This window comes from Scyliorhinus torazame, chromosome 7 (assembly GCF_047496885.1).
Source record: "Scyliorhinus torazame isolate Kashiwa2021f chromosome 7, sScyTor2.1, whole genome shotgun sequence".
Taxonomy (NCBI): Eukaryota; Metazoa; Chordata; class Chondrichthyes; order Carcharhiniformes; family Scyliorhinidae; genus Scyliorhinus; species Scyliorhinus torazame.
This window is the reverse complement of record NC_092713.1, coordinates 243,916,183-243,935,021: the sequence shown is the minus strand read 5'-3', so window position 1 is coordinate 243,935,021 and position 18,839 is coordinate 243,916,183.

Sequence of the window (18,839 nt, the reverse complement as noted above, 5' to 3'; positions counted from 1 at the left end):
GAAGGAACGAGGGCAGCTCCTTCTGTGCAAAGCCCTGGACTTGAAAATATCTAAATTCACTCCCCCTTGGCAATTTGAATTTCTCCTGCAATTCCGCTAGCCCCACAAACCTCTCCTCTACGAAGAGTTCTCTAACCTGCTGTATCCCTTCCCTGTATCAACACATGTACATCATATCTCCCCCTCCTGGTATAAACCTGTGTTTCCCACATATTGGGGCCACTACTGACATACATCCTATGTTTAAGTGCTGCCTCAATTGATTTCAAATTTTGAGAGATGATGCAATGACGGGACTGCTAGTGTACCTACCTGGGGACAATGGGAGTGGGGCCACCACCAGAGCCTTCAAGCTCATCTCCACACATGAGGCCTCCTCCACCTGCACCCATTCTGACTCCCCTCTCCCCACCATTATCTCACCTTCTGAACGTTTGTCGCCCAATAATAATACAACAGGTTTGGAAGCACCAATCCCCCCACTCCCCGCCCTCTCTGCAAAATGTCCTCTGAATCCTAGGCACTTTGCCTACCCAAACAAATTCCGAAATCAACTTATCTGCCCTCTGGAAAAACAGAAAAATACACAAAAACCTTGGCAAAACATTCATTTTTACAGTTTGTACCCTTCCCGCCATAGACAGCAGCAGGGCATCCCAACTCTTCAAATCCCCTTTGACTCCCTCCACCAGACTATCAAGGTTCTATTTATGCATTGTGGCCCAGTTGTGGGTCACCTGAATACCCAGATACCGAAACCGTGTCCTGGCCACCTTGAATGGCAGAGCTCCTAAATTCACACTCCTGTCCTGGGTATTCACTGGAAATTTTGCCACGTTCAGCTTGTGCCCAGAAAATGCACCACATTTCCCCAGTAGGTCCATTACCTTCCCGATACACTCCAGCGCGTTTGAAATGTATGATAACAAATCATCCGCATATGCTCCCTACTTCTGCTTACTATGCCCTTCAATTCTCTTGAAGCCAACAGCACAATCGCCAAGGGCTCAATAACCAACATGAACAACAGCAGGAACAGCGGGCATCCCTGCCTTGTTCCCCTATCTAAGCTAAAATATCTTAAATTTATCACATTAACCTTCACACTCACCATGGGGGATGTATACAACATTGCACCCATGAAACAAACATTGGTCCATATCCAAACCTCCTCCGGACCTCGAACAGCTACAGCCTCTCAAAGGTCTTCTTCGCATCCATTGAGATGATAACTTCTGGCACTCTACCTTGTGAAGGGGTCGACACCACATTCAACAGCCTCCTAATATTATTTAACAACTCCCACCCCTTAACAAACCTCTGGTCCTCCGAGACCACCTCCAGTACACACTTTCGAACCACCTCGCTAAAATCTTCACCAATACCTTCACATCCAAATTTAGTCTTTATCCTTCTTTGAGATCAACAAAATAGAAGTTTGTGCAAGTGTGGCCTGCAATTCCCCCTTCGCCAACGATTCATTATACATAACCAGGAGATGGGGTGCCAACTCTGCCAAAAACTATTATAAAATTTGACTGGGCAGCTATCCGGTCCCGGCACCTTTCCCAATTGCACCAACCTCACACATTCCATTATCTCCTGCAACCCAAATGGCGCCTCCAATCCCTATCTCTTCTCATTCTCCACCTCTGAAAACTCCATCCCATCCAAAAGATTCCCCACATCTGCATCCTCCCCACAGGGCTCAGACCTATACAGCATCCAATAGAAGGTCTCAAATGCCTCATTGAATTTTTCAGGGGATCATCTTCCCCCTCCTGCCTCCCTCACCCGAGCAATTGCACGTGCAGATATCTGCCGCCACAACTGATGGACTAGCAGCCAACTGGCCTTCTCCCCATGCTTATACTGAACCCCCTTTGATGGGCAAAGCTGACCCACCGCCTTCCCTATTGTCAACCAGTCTAACTGCCCCTTGTAGCCAGCTGACATGGCCACTTCCAACTAAGCACAGAGCAACTCGCAAAGACTGATGGGTAAAATGGACAAGCCAAGAGTCAGGCAGGTTCTGAGCCTGAAATGCATATCTGTCAGCAAAGTCCAGACAATATCGAAACCCCGTCCCATTAGCATGTTAATCAGGCCGATTAGCAGGTGATGGCCATCTCCCCCAACACAAAGGACTGGTACTCCAGCTACCGGGACAGTCCCAGACATTTTGGCGCCACTCCCTGTCCAAGGGAAACACAAACAACGGGGCCAATGAGCACTTGAGACACGCCCAGTCATCCAGATCCCCGCCCACTTATTGGCTTAGGAATCGAATGGGGTGATCAGGGATCACCCAATTAGTAAGGCCCAAATCGAAGGACCGCCCAAAAGAGCACAAAAGCCCTCAAGTATAAAGGACGAGTGTGCCATATGTTCGCTCTCTTTTGGCCTTGGTACCCCGGTCACAGCCATCGCCAACTGCAGCAACACCAGAAGCAAGTTCGAGTTCAATGCCCACTACCAGAAGGATGAGCCCAGCTGAGCAGCAGTTACCCCTTCGAACCCAAGAGATCCTGAACAGCGACCACTGTTTCCTGACCTAAACCAGGTGCCCAAAGTTAACAGGTTGTCTTAGTAATAGGAGTAGTTAACTAGTAGTGTTTATGTTGCATGACTAATTGTGTGTAAATAAAGTACCCTTGACCTTGAACTAACTAACTGGTGTTTGGCTCTTTGATCGATAGCCGGTTGAAACTTGTGGTGGTATCATTCAATATCTGGTGACTAAGCATTCGGACATAGACAATACAGACAGAAGGCAAATTCACTGATTGCCCTAATTGGGACAGAGCCAGAGTAAAGAGCATAGTAAAGAGAAAACGCACAATACCCTCCAATTTCTTCCTTTCTGCCAAGAGCTCCCTAGTTGCCCACCCACCCCCCTCCCCCACCCCCGAGTACCTCCAGTCCACCTCTACAATAAACCACAAACCTCTGCCTCTCCTCCCTCTCGGCTTTATCCCTATGTGCCTTATAATAAATGACCTCTCCCCAGAACACTGCCTTCAATGCCTCCTAGAAAATGGAGGCAGAAACCTCCCCATTCTGATTGAGCTCCATGTAATTATTTATCACCAAGGCCACCTTCTCGCAGAACTTGTTATCTGCAAGGAGCACCAAGTCCAACCTCTACCCTGGTCTCTGCACCTGTCATCTTTTGAACCACATGTCCACATAATGCAGTGCATGGTCTGAAATTACTATCCCTGCATATTCCACCCCATGGCCCCCACAGCACTGCCTTCCCCACCAAAAATAAATCAATACGGGAGTATACCCAATGTACATGGGAGAAGAAAGAGTACTCCCATAAATACCCCCAGTTCTTTTGCCACCCCTGACTATTGACTTAGGGGTAGACCTATTCACCCTGAGGTCCAAAACACAATTAAAATCCTCCCCCATAATCAACTGATGGGAGTCCAAGTCAAGGATGGATGATACCAGCTTCTGAGCAAAGTCCGCGTTGTCCCAATTGGACACATATACATTAACTCAGGATTTTTCAAAGTGCGGGTCGCGACCCTAGGCAGGGTCGCAGGTGTGTGTCCAAAGGGTTGTGGTGTTCTGCTCACATCAGCCTATAATGCAGTTTATCAATGGCAGCATTCAGAAGTCTGTAAATCTTGCCTTAATTGTCAATTTGCAACCATGGGAAGCTTGAAAGTGTGCCCTAGTCTGCTGCTGGAATGTTTCGGTGAGGGCAGGAATGGCAGCGGAGGGTCGGAAAATAGGTTCTGGAAGGAGAGCAACCGCCAGATAGGTCCAGAGTAATTTGCGAGTGTTTATTCACGGGCATGGGGACATAATAATAATAATAACCCCATTATTGAACAATCCCGCCCTCTTTCTGAGAGTTTGGTTTGAAATAGGGGAAAGGGTGTGAAGGGAGTGTAGATCCTCCGTGGAGATACTGCTAACCTGAGAAAACTCCAACTGGTAAATGACCAGGTCCCTTTTGCAAATGACCATCATGGAGCTGAACAATGGTCCTTAGACCAGCACACTTTGGAAGTGTGAATAACCGAGCCAGCCTGAGATACAGGCTGAAGTTTTTTTGGTGGTGGAGAACCAGAATAGTTACTTATATTGCATTTTTCCTTTAGCGTCGCACGCAGATCTTTTGGCAGCACCAGGCTGAGGGACGCCAGCCAGCACAAGAAAACTAAATAATTTTCTTCCCCTCCCTTACCTGTGGCAAGAAAGCTTTAACATTGCGAATACGCCTTGCCTCAGGATGGACTGGGTAAGCGAACGTGGCGTCCCGAAGATCAGCCAATTGGCAAAAGTGGGTCCCAGGAAAAAAAGTTTGAAAAAACCTGCATTAACTAACACCACCGATGCCTCTGCCAGGACCCAACTCACCATCAAAAACCACCTCCCCCGCAGTCCTGCGCGCACCTCCAACACACCACAGAATGCCACCTTTTTACTGAAAAGGATTGCAACCCCCCTCGAATTAGAATCAAAACCCGAGTGGAACATTTGCCCCACCCAACCACGTCTGGTCCTTCACCTGTAAATATGTCTCCTGAAGGAAAGGCACTTCTGTCCTCAAAATTATAGGCGCGCAAACACCTGGGACTGTTTAACTGGACCATTGAAACCTCACATTCCAGGTTACTATCCTCACCAGGGGTTTTTGAACCACCTCCCCCGCTCTTGCCACGCACCGTGGCCCCCAACTTCACTCCGCTTACATTTATTAGCATTCCCTGCTAGCGTGACAACCCCACCTGGAGATTCAGACAAAGGACCCCACCCGAACCCTCAAAGTACCCGCTACCCCTCTAATTCCACCGCCTTACTCCAACCCTAAACTCCATATCATCCCTTCGTCATCTAATCCCATACAAAACAAAGATGTGCAAATAACGACCGAATGTACACGCATAATGTATACACATATAACTCCAAAAAATCAAAACCAAAACCCAACATGTGCAAAAAACACATCAATTACAAAACTAGCAGATACATAACAAGTCATAAAACATAGAAAGATTTGCAACATCAGCTCTCCCCCAACCATGTTCCTTGATAAGTTATCCGCCTCCTCCGGCGTCATAAAACAATGTTCCCTGTCCTTAAAGGTCACCCAAGGTTTGGCCGGGTACAACACCCCAAAGCAAACCTTGCTCTGAAAGAGCACCGTCTTGGCCTTATTAAACTCTGCCTGCCATTTGGCCAACTCAGTACCAATGCCCTGATAGATCTGGATCCGATTCTCCTCCCAGCTACAGTATTGAGTTGCCTTTGCGCACGTTAGAACCTTCTCCTTGTCCTGGAACTCGCGGCAGCTCCTCTACTCTCAGCCTCTGTCTTAGTGACCGATGACCACGATCCACCTCTGGGGCCTTCTCGAAGACCCCGCTTCTCGAACATCTCCAAAACCTATAGCACTCGTTCCCACCACACCCTCCGGCAGACTAATGTTTCGCAAATTCTTCTGCCTGGACCAATTCTTCTGGTCGTCCACCCTTGCCCGCAGCACTGTACAGGCCTCTCCCAGCAGCGCCATCTCTGCCTCCAATGACCATGATCCGGTCACGATGATCCAACACCGCTCTCTCTATCTCATGGATTGTCACACCTTGCGACCCCAGGCACATCTCCACCTTATCCAATGTCCTGCGAATAGGGGCTACTGATACCACAATCGCACTGGACCACTCCCCCTGCATCTCCTTTTCCTGTTGACGAAGCTCCCCCTTGATAAAGTCCATCAACTCTCCACAGGCAGTGTGGCAGGCGACAACAACACTTACCCCTCCGCCATTTTTTCCACTGGTGCTGCGCCATGCTTGACCTTCAAATCCATAGCTAGGGCTCTCACCAACTTGTGCCAGGTGTGACACTCCGCTGACATTCCACTCTGGGGGAGAAACCACCACCTTGCACTCACTTCTCATTTTATCCACAAACATCACCCATTAATTGCGTAGAAAGGGCCAAAACCAAGACTTCCAAGCAGGAGCAATCTGTGTGTGGCCAATTAGCTCATGGCTGCCACCGGAATCGTCCAAAGCTGGATACTTGAGATGCATTCAAGCATGAAAGGGAAGATAAATAAACAATCCACCAAGCAGCTGTGTCTGAACTATTAAATTGTCAATCACAGGTTAGTGAAATGTGTTGTTGTGTGAAATTAAATAGAAGCTCTGCATTCCAAAGGGTGTCAATTGATTTGAAGCCTTTTACAGTGGTGTGGGCATTTGAGGAAACCTTTGACACTTATAAAAGCTAGTGTTTAAAAGGCTTTTGTCTGAGGGAGCAGATATTAGGAAAGGGAAAGTGTTTCTGCTTTGGCTCTTCACTTGACTGCCTGGACTACCCTTCAGCTGTTACGCAGAGCAGCTCAGGCTGAGGAGTCAACATCAGAATTCAAAGAGACACAGACCAGGAGGATGCTGTTCAGCAGAGGACTGCCTGAGATCACCATGTCAAGGGTAATCTTCAGGTTTCCCAGGACTTGAAGGGACAGATCAGACAGGAGATTCCCAGACTAGGTGGGTGGGTGGGGGGGGGGGTGCTCTTGGGGTCAACTCACCCACAGCCCTGACACATCCATTCACCAGGACCCTTGGGAGAAACCTCCCTCCAGTGGCAGAGGGGCAACCCTTCACAGTGCAATGAACACCACGTAGGTCAGACTGAGTACACTGGCTCCATCCCAGGGCACTTATGGGGGTTTGGAAGGTGAGTAGAGTTACAAAGATGCCAAGGGGGTGAATTCCAGAGAGTAGGCCATGGCCACTGAAGGAATAAGCAGCAATACTGGGGTAGATATTACAGAGAATGACAATTAGACAAATGTTGGAGGCTCTATGAAGGGATCTAGGGGCTGTTTAGCACAGGGCTAAATCGCTGGCTTTGAAAGCAGACAAAGGCAGCCCAGCAGCACGGTTCAATTCCCTTAACAGCCTCCCCGAACAGGTGTCAGAATGTGGCGACTAGGGGCTTTTCACAGTAACTTCATTTGAAGCCTACTTGTGACAATAAGCTCAATATTTCAATATTTCAGGGGGCAGCACGGTAGCATTGTGGATAGCACAATTGCTTCACAGCTCCAGGGTCCCAGATTCGATTCCGGCTTGGGTCACTGTCTGTGCGGAGTCTGCACATCCTCCCCGTGTGTGTGGGTTTCCTCCGGGTGCTCCGGTTTCCTCCCACAGTCCAAAGATGTGCAGGTTAGGTGGATTGGCCATGATAAATTGCCCTTAGTGTCCAAAATTGCCCTTAGTGTTGGGTGGGGTGGCTGGGTTATGGGGATAGGGTGGAGGTGTTGACCTTGGGTAGGGTGCTCTTTCCAAGAGCCGGTGCGGACTCGATAGGCTGAATGGCCTCCTTCTGCACTGTAAATTCTATGATGATATACAACTGGGGGAGATCATAGTAGATGGAAGGGCTGAGGTGATGGAGTCATTTGAAATGGGGGCCAAGAACCTACTCCACATTAATTCTGTACATGTTGAACCAGCAGAGCCTGGCAATAACAGGATGATGGTATTTTTTGTTTTATTTGGGTCAGACATGGTTTGCTGAAAACTTAATAAATTTTGTTTCCTTGAGTGAAAGCGGAACATTTAAAAAATATATTCAGCATGTGGGTGTCACCAGCAAGGCTAACATTTATTGACCACCCCTGAGAAAGTGGAGATCGACATCCTTGAACAACCGGCGTTGGTTTGATAAAAACTGTGTATCCTGCAACATCACTTCAGCGAGCAGTTAAGAGTCAACCAAATTGGTACAGGGCCGGAGTCACATGTAAACATGCCTTGGTAAGAAGGACAGTAGTTATCCTTTCTCAAAAGGGCATTAGTTAATTAGCTGGAAGTTTATGACAATCTGATAACTTTGTAGTCACCTTTACTGAAGCCAGTTTTTAATTTAGTTTAATATAAACTTGGCGGGATTCTCCGTAGCCCAACGCCGAAATCGGGATCGGGCGGAGAATGGCTTCTGACGCAGGATTCGGGTCAGGCAACGGTTTGACGCCGGGTTTCTCCCTCCAAATCTGCTTCTTCGGGCCGTGCCCCGTGGACAGCCGCAAGGCAATTGGTGAGTCATCAACCAGCCCACCGGTGACGATCTGCCCCCGATGGGCCGAGTTCCCGATGGCGCGGGCCACGTGTGGGTCCCAGCGATCAGGAACCTGATGTGCCGGCTGTGGATAATGTCCAGTGCCGCCACACTCCACACTCATCCGGGATCCATGCCGCTGACCGGGGAGCTGATGCTAGGGAGGGGGGGGGGGGGGGGGTTAGGGGGGGGTGAGGGGTGGCCAGGGGGTGGGCTGTGGGTGGGGTGGTCAGGTTAAGGTTGCAGGACGGCAGGCGCCATCTTTTCCGGTGCGACCAGTGCATCTCGTAAGGCCTGCGCAAGCGCGGTTCTGGACCCGGTAATTCTCCGGCTGTTTTCCGTGCGACCCGTGGGTGTTCCACGCGGCGCTGGTGCTAGCCCCTCATCGGTACCGGAATGGTGAGGGGTTTGTGCCGATTTTCCCGTCATGAATCACCCGCAGATTCTCCGTTGGCACCAGCACTTAGCCACAGGAATGTAGAATTCCACCTACTGAATTTGAATCTAGAACTGCAATGGTGGGATTAGATCTTATATTGTGTTGATTATTGGTCCAGAACTCTGGATGACTAGTCCAACAATTAATCACAAATGACTGAGAGGTGACCACAAATTATTTTGCCTAAGTTTGATATTTTGGTCCAAATATTGTGTGAGAAAGTAAGTTCAGTGTATCTGGTCAGTGGCGTTGCAGACACTTTGGCTCAGAGAGCCAATCAGTGGCAATGGGCTAAATGTGGTGATCTGTATTACTCCAGTATTTAAATAGTCCACTATTTAAAGAGACAATCCAAGAATCAAGTTGAAGGAGCATGAGTTTGTAAAGAAGAGAGAAGTAAATGTCAGAATTAAGGGCAGGTGGACAAAGCCTCTATCCTCTTACATTGATGCTCCCTTGGATATGCTGCTGGGAGCATTGGGAAGTCAGATAGATACTGTTCCCAAGCAATGGGAGGAAGAAGTCAACACCTGAGACTGAGGAAGATGTGTCTTCAGGTTGTGAAGGGGGTTCAGCATTAGAGGTGTGGTACCCATGCTCATGGATTCAGTGTAGGAAGTAGTTGAACGATGGAAACAAGGCAAGAAAGGTTGAGTGTAATATTAACTTCGATCTGTATATAAACCACCCCTTACACTGCATTCTGTCACAATGACAGGGAACTGTGACTGAGTGGATGATCCACATCCACAGGCACAGGCATAATGAACTGTTTAAAGAACAACAGTTTTTAAAAATATACAAGAAAAAACACTGATCAAAAAGTGGCTGTCATGAGTGACTTGATGAGTGATGTTTTAAGATGCCCACTTCTCTGGAATATCTACATGAATTCCACTACAGACCTGTTACATGGAATTTCACAGCTGAGGTGTCAAAGCTGACTTCAAACAAGAACACTCTTGAACGGAAGACATGAAAGATGCAAAGTGCTGGACTTTGATCAGCTACTTGTCAGACATTCAAACCCTCTGTGGAGGAGCAAATAACCCCCATCTCATGTTGATTTATATCTTGAAATGAATCCAAAGTTCCAGAGATGTAAAAATCAAAAATGGGATTACTTGGTCAATAAAAATGAATGCAAGAAATGCCAATTGATTCCCTTCTGGTAAAAGACAGATAGGAGTTTAAAATTAATGCTGCCAAGCAGAAAAAGAAACAATAAACAGGGGGAGAAATAAAAGTAATGATAATAAAAAAATTTATTAGTGTCACAAGTAGGCTTACTAACACTGCAATGAAGTTACTGTGAAAATCACCTAGTCGCCACACTACGGCACCAGTTCAGGTACACTAAGGGAGAATTCAGAGGCCGGGATTCTCCGACCCCCCGCCGGGTTGGAGAATCTCCAGGGGGAGGCGCGAATCCTGCCCCGCCGCTGGCTGCCCGAGTCTGCGGTGCCGTTTTTCGGGCGGCGGCAGGATTCCCACCAAGCCGGTCAGGAGCCGTTGACAGCACCCCCCACCCTGGCGATTCTCCGGGCCCTGATGGGCCGAGCGGCCGTCCAGTTTTGGCCAGTCCCATCAGCGTGAATAACTCACCTCATGCACGGTGGGACTTGGCAGGAGAGTGTGCGGGGGCGGTCCTCGGGGATGCGCGGGGGGATCCGACCCCAGGGGGGCCCTGATGGTCGCTTGGCATGTAACCAGGGCCTACTGATCTGTGGGGGGGCTTGTTCCATGGGGGAACTTCTTTCCTCCACACGGCACCCCTGTAGGGCTCCACCATACTGCCCGAGGGCCCCTGCGCATGCGCGGAAATATGCTGGCCGGTCCATGCGCAAGATCACGCTGGCCGGTCCATGCGCAAGATCACGCCGGCCTTAACGCGCATGCGTGAACTCACGCCGGCCCTTCGGCACCGGCTGGAGCAGCAGGGACGACTCCGCTGGCAACCTAGTCACCTGGAAAGGTGAGCATTCCTCACCTTGGGGGGGTTGTTGATGCCGGAGAAGTTTGCGCCGGTTTTCCCGCCGGTGTGGGGACATTTTCAGAGAATCCCGCCCAGAATGTCCAATTGACCTAACAAGCATGTCTTTCAGGACTTGTGGGGGGAAACCGGAGGAAATCCACACAGACACGGGGAGAACATGCAGACTCCGCATAGACAGTGACCCAAGTCAGGAATCGAACCCGGGTCAATGACGCTGTGAAGTGTTATAGACCAGGGTTTAGAGAACCCCAAAGTGTATCATGGAGTTCACCTGACCCACGACTTTTACTAGATTGTTGTATGGGGAGTACACGGCCCACTCTACAGGTGTGGTGCAGCAGAAATCGAAAAGTATTTTTTGAAGCAAAACAATGTTTATTTTATTAACTCAAGATAACCTTTTTTAAAACATACAGTGAACATCTTAGCAACCATCAATTCAAATACAACCCCCAAAGAATACAACACTAAGTAATCCTAACTTTCCTTTTAACATCAATAAGACATTAAAAACATTTTTTAACAGAAGCACATCAGGTTTAAATTCACTACTGAGAACAGTTGTCACTCTGAATTCACCAAATCATCAAGAGATAGCCTTTACATGGCAGAGAGAACGACATTACACATTCTCTGGCTGGCTGCAGCTCCAACACTAAAACAAAATCAAAAAAACAGCGACTCACCCAAGCTTTTCTCAAAGTGAAACTAAAAGCAGAGCCAGAGCTTAGCTCCACCCACCCTCTGACATCACCGCAGGAACATGAGCTGACAAACATTTCTAAAACTGACATTCTCATGACAGAAGTAACAGTGCTAACCACTGTGCTGACATGTTGCAGCTGGAAAAGAGCAGGAAAGATTTGATTCTCTTCCTCCCTCTGGAAGCCAAAAGGGTATCTTCAAAAAAGTGCAACATGAAAAACGTCAACTCCAGGTTCTTTTACTCCAACTTTCTGACTTTTGAATCTATGTGTTGTGTGTCATCTTGTCTTTACTGTTTTTTTCCAGGGTTTAATAACAAACTTACTATTCTTTCTTTGTCTCAAGAAAACCTGGTTTGATTGGCTCCTTAATAACAAATAAATACACTTGGATTAGAAAAAGTGTTTAGGGGAAAAATAGATTGTTTAATCGTTGTTGTGACAACCAAGGAAGCTGAATAGAAAGGCACCAACTTACCTCACCTCACCAGGTTGGAACATTTCTCAAGCCTATTCCATCTCGTTATTCCTCAGACCCACATACCTTGTAGATGTACTCTTACTTTCCATCACCAACCCCACTTCCCCTCAACCTGATGCAATATCAAGGCTCTCCCCTGGTACTCACCCTCAACAAGTGCATTCCATCCATCAGTTGAACACATAGGCTGGGATTCTTCATTCCCCACCGCTGCAATTGGGAATCCTGGGCCGGATTTCTCCATCCCACCGCACCAGATTTCTGGTTCAGCATTCGGGATTCTCCGTTTCGCCGGCTGGTCAATGGGGTTCCCCATTGTGGGGCAGCCCCCTGCTGTCAGGAAACCCCCGGGCCTCCGGCAAAATGGAGCATCCGAGTGGCGGAGAATCCAGCACCTGATGTGGGGGGGGAGAATGGTGTGTCCCCTGAAAAAGGGGTTCAGTGCTAGGCGCCAGACACGTTGCCATTCTTTATTCTCCTTCTGCCGACCATAGTGCACTACCTGCCCTGCACTGGTGGGAACATGCAAATTCAAAAGTTTGCAATTGACAGGCTGGAATCCTAATTCGCCCACACCCCACCCACCGTGATTCTCTGACCCCCACAGTGAAAAATCTATCAGGCAAACTTTGGTGCAAGATTGGACAAATGCAGCCCTGGGTGGTGGAGCCTGAGAGGGTCACAAGTTGGGTTCAATGAAGTTACTGTGAAAAGCCCCTAGTCGCCACATTCTGGTGCCTGTTCGGGGAGGCCGGTACAGGAATTAAACCCGCGCTGCTGGCCTTGTTCTGCATTATAAGCCAGCTGTTTAGCCCACTGTGCTAAACCAGGCCCACATCAGACATGCTACAGAGTTGCAAATTGCTGTTGCAGCTCAAATACATTTTGGCTTCAGTACAAAACAAAGTTGCAATGTTAGAAAAGGTAAAGATGACTTAAAATGTTGCCAAGAAAGTGTTGTGAATATTCAAGGCAGATGCTTTCCCATGATATGGCATTTGAATTGCAAACTTCTTGCTAAAAGTAAGCAACACTCACTTCAGTTTGAAATACTCTTTTTAAAAAGTGTGCATTAGTACATTTATAGATGATCTTGATAAGCCCTTATGTCAGGGCCAGGAACCTTGAGAATTACCATACCTATAAACCTGATTTAGAAATGATGAAACTCCAAGGAGCAGCTGAGATCCAAATTTTCTTACGCCAATCAGACCTGTCATCACCTGAGGCACTATCCAAGTTCCAGTATTCCAAACAACTTTCCCAACCATACATGAAAGCTTGAAAACAAGAATCTATCAATCACACTGTGCACGAATGATGCATAGTAATAGATGTGTGAAAAACTAACTAATTGACTGATGACTTTGATTTAAAGAGCCATTAATAATCAAAAGCCAAAAACATTGGCTATTTCAGTTTGAAAGTGACAGCAAATAAAGCTGCTTAAGGGTAGAAGGAAAACAGATGAGGCAAGCTGTTGGAGATAATAATTAAATAGTATCTTCACCAAACTGTTGGTAAGAGGAATGCAAATCCTCAACATATAACATTTTTGTCTCACCGATAAACAGAAATTTCCATCACATTGGGTAGATGAAGACATTGAGCATGATTTAACGCTCAAAAAACAGAATCCCATTTTGAGCACTTGGTGGGGTGTTTCTCGGACCCTACTACCAAACGGGATGGCCTTGATCTGGAACACTCCGCTGAGCCCGTACTTACCTCACTTCCTGCACTGACGATCCAGTGCAGGAAGAGATCAGGGTGCCATTTTTAAATGCCGCCAATATCTGCCCCCCCCCCTCCCCCCTGTGGACTCCCCACCGTGGCCTCTGGACTCCTACTAATGCCCCAACTTAACTCTTAGGAGCCCGGGAACTCCCCCTCACCCCACCTCTAATGGTCAGGGCACTCCCAGACCCGATTCCTGGCACGGTCAATCTGGCACCCGGGCATCTTGGCACTGCAAGTCTGGCACCGAGGCAGTGCCCCTGCAAGTCTGACAGTACCACTCTGGTGCCCAGGTGACAGTGAGAGTGCCAGGATGCCTAGAGCCTAACCACCCAAGGGCCTCCGATAGCCTGGGAGACCTCCCCTCCAGGTGCCGTTACGCCTGGTATCCATCCCACCGCCCCAGATTTCTGGTTCAGCATTCGGGATTCTCAGTTTCACCAGCTGGTCAATGGGGTTCCCCATTGTGGGGCAGCCCCCTGCTGTCAGGAAACCCCCGGGCCTCCGGCAAAATGGAGCATCCGAGTGGCGGAGAATCCAGCACCTGATCGGGGGGGCGGGGGGGGGGTCAATGTAGCGACCAATCCCGGACCGGAGCCGCAGTGACAGCCCGCAGACCGGAACCCTGCCGAGCAGCGACCGACCCCGGACCGAACCCTCCCGAGCAGCGAGCGACCCAGGGACTGAGCCCTCCCGAGCAGCGACCGACCCCGGACCGGAGCCCTCCCGAGCAGCGACCGAGCCCGGACCGGAGCCCTCCCGAGCAGCGACCGATCCCGGACTAAACCCTCCCGAGCAGCGACCGACCCCGGACCGGAGCCCTCCCGAGCAGCGACCGATCCCGGACTAAACCCTCCCGAGCAGCGACCGACCCCGGACCGGAGCACTCCCGAGCAGCGACCGACCCCGGGCCGGAGCCCTCCCGAGCAGCGACCGACCCCGGGCCGGAGCACTCCCGAGCAGCGACCGGCCCCAGGCCGGAGTCCTCCCGAGCAGCGACCGACCCCGGACCGGAGCACTCCCGAGCAGCGACCGACCCCGGACCGGAGCCCTCCCGAGCAGCGACCGGCCCCGGGCCGGAGTCCTCCCGAGCAGCGACCGACCCCAGACCGGAGCCCTCCCGAGCAGCGACCGGCCCCGGGCCGGAGTCCTCCCGAGCAGCGACCGACCCCGGACCGGAGCCCTCCCGAGCAGCGACCGACCCCGGACCGGAGCCCTCCCGAGCAGCGACCGACCCCGGACCGGAGCCCTCCCGAGCAGCGACCGACCCGGGGACTGAGCCCACCCGAGCAGCGACCTACCCCAGACCGGAGCCCTCCCGAGCAGCGACCGACCCCGGACCGGAGCCCTCCCGAGCAGCGACCGACCCCGGACCGGAGCCCTCCCGAGCAGCGACCGACCCCGGACCGGAGCCCTCCCGAGCAGCGACCGGCCCCGGGCCGGAGTCCTCCCGAGCAGCGACCGACCCCAGACCGGAGCCCTCCCGAGCAGCGACCGGCCCCGGGCCGGAGTCCTCCCGAGCAGCGACCGACCCCGGACCGGAGCCCTCCCGAGCAGCGACCGACCCCGGACCGGAGCCCTCCCGAGCAGCGACCGACCCCGGACCGGAGCCCTCCCGAGCAGCGACCGACCCGGGGACTGAGCCCACCCGAGCAGCGACCTACCCCAGACCGGAGCCCTCCCGAGCAGCGACCGACCCCGGACCGGAGCCCTCCCGAGCAGCGACCGACCCCGGACCGGAGCCCTCCCGAGCAGCGACCGACCCGGGGACTGAGCCCTCCCGAGCAGCGACCGACCATGGACAGGAGCCCTCCCGAGCAGCGACCGACCCCGGGACTGAGCCCTCCCGAGCAGCGACCGACCCGGGGACTGAGCCCTCCCAAGCAGCGACCGACCCCGGACCGGAGCCCTCCCGAGCAGCGACCGACCCCGGACCGGAGCACTCCCGAGCAGCGACCGACCCCGGACCGGAACCCTCCCGAGCAGCGACCGACACCGGACCGGAGCCCTCCCGAGCAGCGACCGACCCCGGGCCGGAGCCCTCCCGAGCAGCGACCGACCCGGGGACTGAGCCCTCCCGAGCAGCGACCGACCCCCGACCGGAGCCCTCCCGAGCAGCGACCGACCCCGGACCGGAGCCCTCCCGAGCAGCGACTGACCCGGGGACTGAGCCCTCCCGAGCAGCGACCGACCCCGGGCCGGAGCCCTCCCGAGCAGCGACCGACCGCGGGCCGGAGTCCTCCCGAGCAGCGACCGACCCCGGACCGGAGCACTCCCGAGCAGCGACCGACCCGGGGACTGAGCCCTCCCGAGCAGCGAGCGACCCCGGACCGGAGCCCTCCCGAGCAGCGACCGACCCCGGACCGGAGCCCTCCCGAGCAGCGACCGACCCCGGACCGGAGCCCTCCCGAGCAGCGACCGACCCCGGACCGGAGCCCTCCCGAGCAGCGACCGATCCCGGACCGGAGCCCTCCCGAGCAGCGACCGATCCCGGACTAAACCCTCCCGAGCAGCGACCGACCCCGGACCGGAGCCCTCCCGAGCAGCGACCGATCCCGGACTAAACCCTCCCGAGCAGCGACCGACCCCGGACCGGAGCCCTCCCGAGCAGCGACCGATCCCGGACTAAACCCTCCCGAGCAGCGACCGACCCCGGACCGGAGCACTCCCGAGCAGCGACCGACCCGGGGACTGAGCCCTCCCGAGCAGCGACCGACCCCAGACCGGAGCACTCCCGAGCAGCGACCGGCCCCGGACCGGAGCCCTCCCGAGCAGCGAGCGACCCCGGGACTGAGCCCTCCCGAGCAGCGACCGACCCGGGGACTGAGCCCTCCCGAGCAGCGACCTACCCCGGGCCGGAGCCCTCCCAAGCAGCGACCGACCCCGGACCGGAGCCCTCCCGAGCAGCGACCGACCCCGGACCGGAGCCCTCCCGAGCAGCGACCGACCCCGGACCGGAGCCCTCCCGAGCAGCGACCGACCCCGGACCGGAGCCCTCCCGAGCAGCGACCGACCCCGGACCGGAGCCCTCCCGAGCAGCGACCGACCCCGGACCGGAGCCCTCCCGAGCAGCGACCGACCACGGACAGGAGCCTTCCCGAGCAGCGACCGACCACGGACTGGTGCCTTCCCGAGCAGCGACCGACCCCAGACCGGAGCCCTCCCGAGCAGCGACCGACCCCGGACCGGAGCCCTCCCGAGCAGCGACCTACCCCAGACCGGAGGGCTCAGGTGGTGGTCGTCAGGACCGGGGATAAGAACCGGATGGTTGTAGATTACAGCCAAACCATAAACCGGTCCACGTATCTTGATGCGTACCCCCTGCCCCGGATCGCAGACATGGTTAATCAGATCGCGCACTACCGGGTGTTCTCCACGGTGGATCTGAAGTCTGCATACCACCAGCTCCCAATCCGCCCGGGGCACCGCCACTACACGGCCTTTGAGGCAGACGGCCGCCTCTTCCACTTCCTCTGGGTCCCCTTCGGCGTCACAAACGGGGTCTCGGTCTTTCAACGAACCATGGACCGAATGGTGGACCAGTACAGGCTGCGGGCCACGTTTCAGTACTTGGACAACGTCACCATCTACGGCCATGATCAGCAGGACCACGATGCCACCCTCCAGAGATTTATTCCGACCGCCCAAACCCTTAACCTCACTTACAACAAGGAGAAATGCGTTTTCCGCACAACCAGACTAGCCATCCTCGGCTACGTCATGGAAAAAGGGGTTCTTGGACCCGACCCTGACCGTCTGCGCCCCCTCCTGCAACTCCCCCTTCCCCACTGCCCCAAGGCCCTGAAAAGGTGCCTCGGGTTCTTTTCCTATTACGCCCAGTGGGTCCCCAACTATGCGGACAAAGCCCGCCCACTAATCAAGGCCACCACCTTCCCAGTGGCAGCCGAGGCTCGCCAGGCCTTCAGCTGCATCAAGGCGGATATCGGCAAAGCCACAATGCGTGCGGTGGATTAGACCGTCCCCTTCCAGGTGGAGAGCGACGTGTCAAAGGTCGCCCTTGCCGCTACCCTCAATCAGGCAGGCAGGCCAGTAGCATTTTTTTCACGCACGCCCACCGTCTCTGAAATCCGACACTCCTCGGTCGAAAAAGAAGCCCAAGCCATCGTGGAAGCCGTGCGGCACTGGAGGCACTACTTCGCTGGTCGGAAGTTTACCCTCATCACCGACCAACGATCGGTAGCCTTCATGTTCGATAATATGCAGCAGGGCAAAATCAAGAACGATAAGATCGAACTCTCCACCTATAATTACGATATAGTATATCGCGCCCTGTCCCACGGCACATGCGCCAGCGCGCAAGAGGACCGTCTCCGGGCTATCCACGCTGACCTCTGCCACCCAGGGGTCACCCGGCTTCTCCACTAGATCAAGGCCCGCAACCTGCCCTACTCCACTGAGGAGGTCAGAACCATGACCAGGGACTGCCCGATCTGCGCGGAGTGCAAGCTGCACTTCTATCATCCGGATAAGGCCCACTTGGTAAAGGCATCCCAGCCCTTTGAGCGCCTCAGTATCGATTTCAAAGGGCCCCTCCCCTCCACCAACCGCAACACATATTTCCTTAACGTCATTGACGAATTCTCCCACTTCTCCTTTGCAATTCCTGCCCCGACATGACCGCCGCCACAGTCATTAAAGCCCTACACAGTGTCTTCACCCTGTTTGATTTCCTCACATATGTCCACAGTGACCGGGGCACGTCGTTCATGAGCGACGAACTACGTCAGTACCTGCTCAGTAAGGGCATTGCCTTGAGCAGGACTACCAATTATCACTCCCGGGGAAACGGGCAGGTGGAGAGGGAGAACGCGACGGTCTGGAAGACTGTCCTCCTGGCCCTACAGCCTAAGAATCTCCCAGTTTCCCACTGGCAGGAGGTCCTCCCCGACACGCTCCATTCCATTAGGTCACTCCTTTGCACGGCCACAAACGAGACCCCTCATGACCGCCTGTTTGTTTTCCTCAGGAAATCCACCTCCGGGGCCTCGCTTCCGTCCTGGCTGAAGACACCGGGGCCCATCCTACTCCGAAAATACGTCAGGAGCCATAAATCCGACCCCCTGGTTGAAAGGGTCCAGCTCCTACACACCAACCCCCAGTACGCATACATAGAACACCCCGACAGGATACGGTTTCCCTCCGGGACCCACCCCAGCTTACCCCACCCAACCTATGCTGACCAGCACCCCCGCCCCTACATGGCACCCGCACCCCCTCCCGCCCCCCATTCCCTCTTCACCGACCCACAGGAACGAAGTTCCGGAAGACACGCTCCCGGAGTCCACGTCTGTACCCGCACCGGCAACGTCATTACCCACGCCCGCACGGATGAGTTCAACACCCAGGCCAGCTGCGATACCA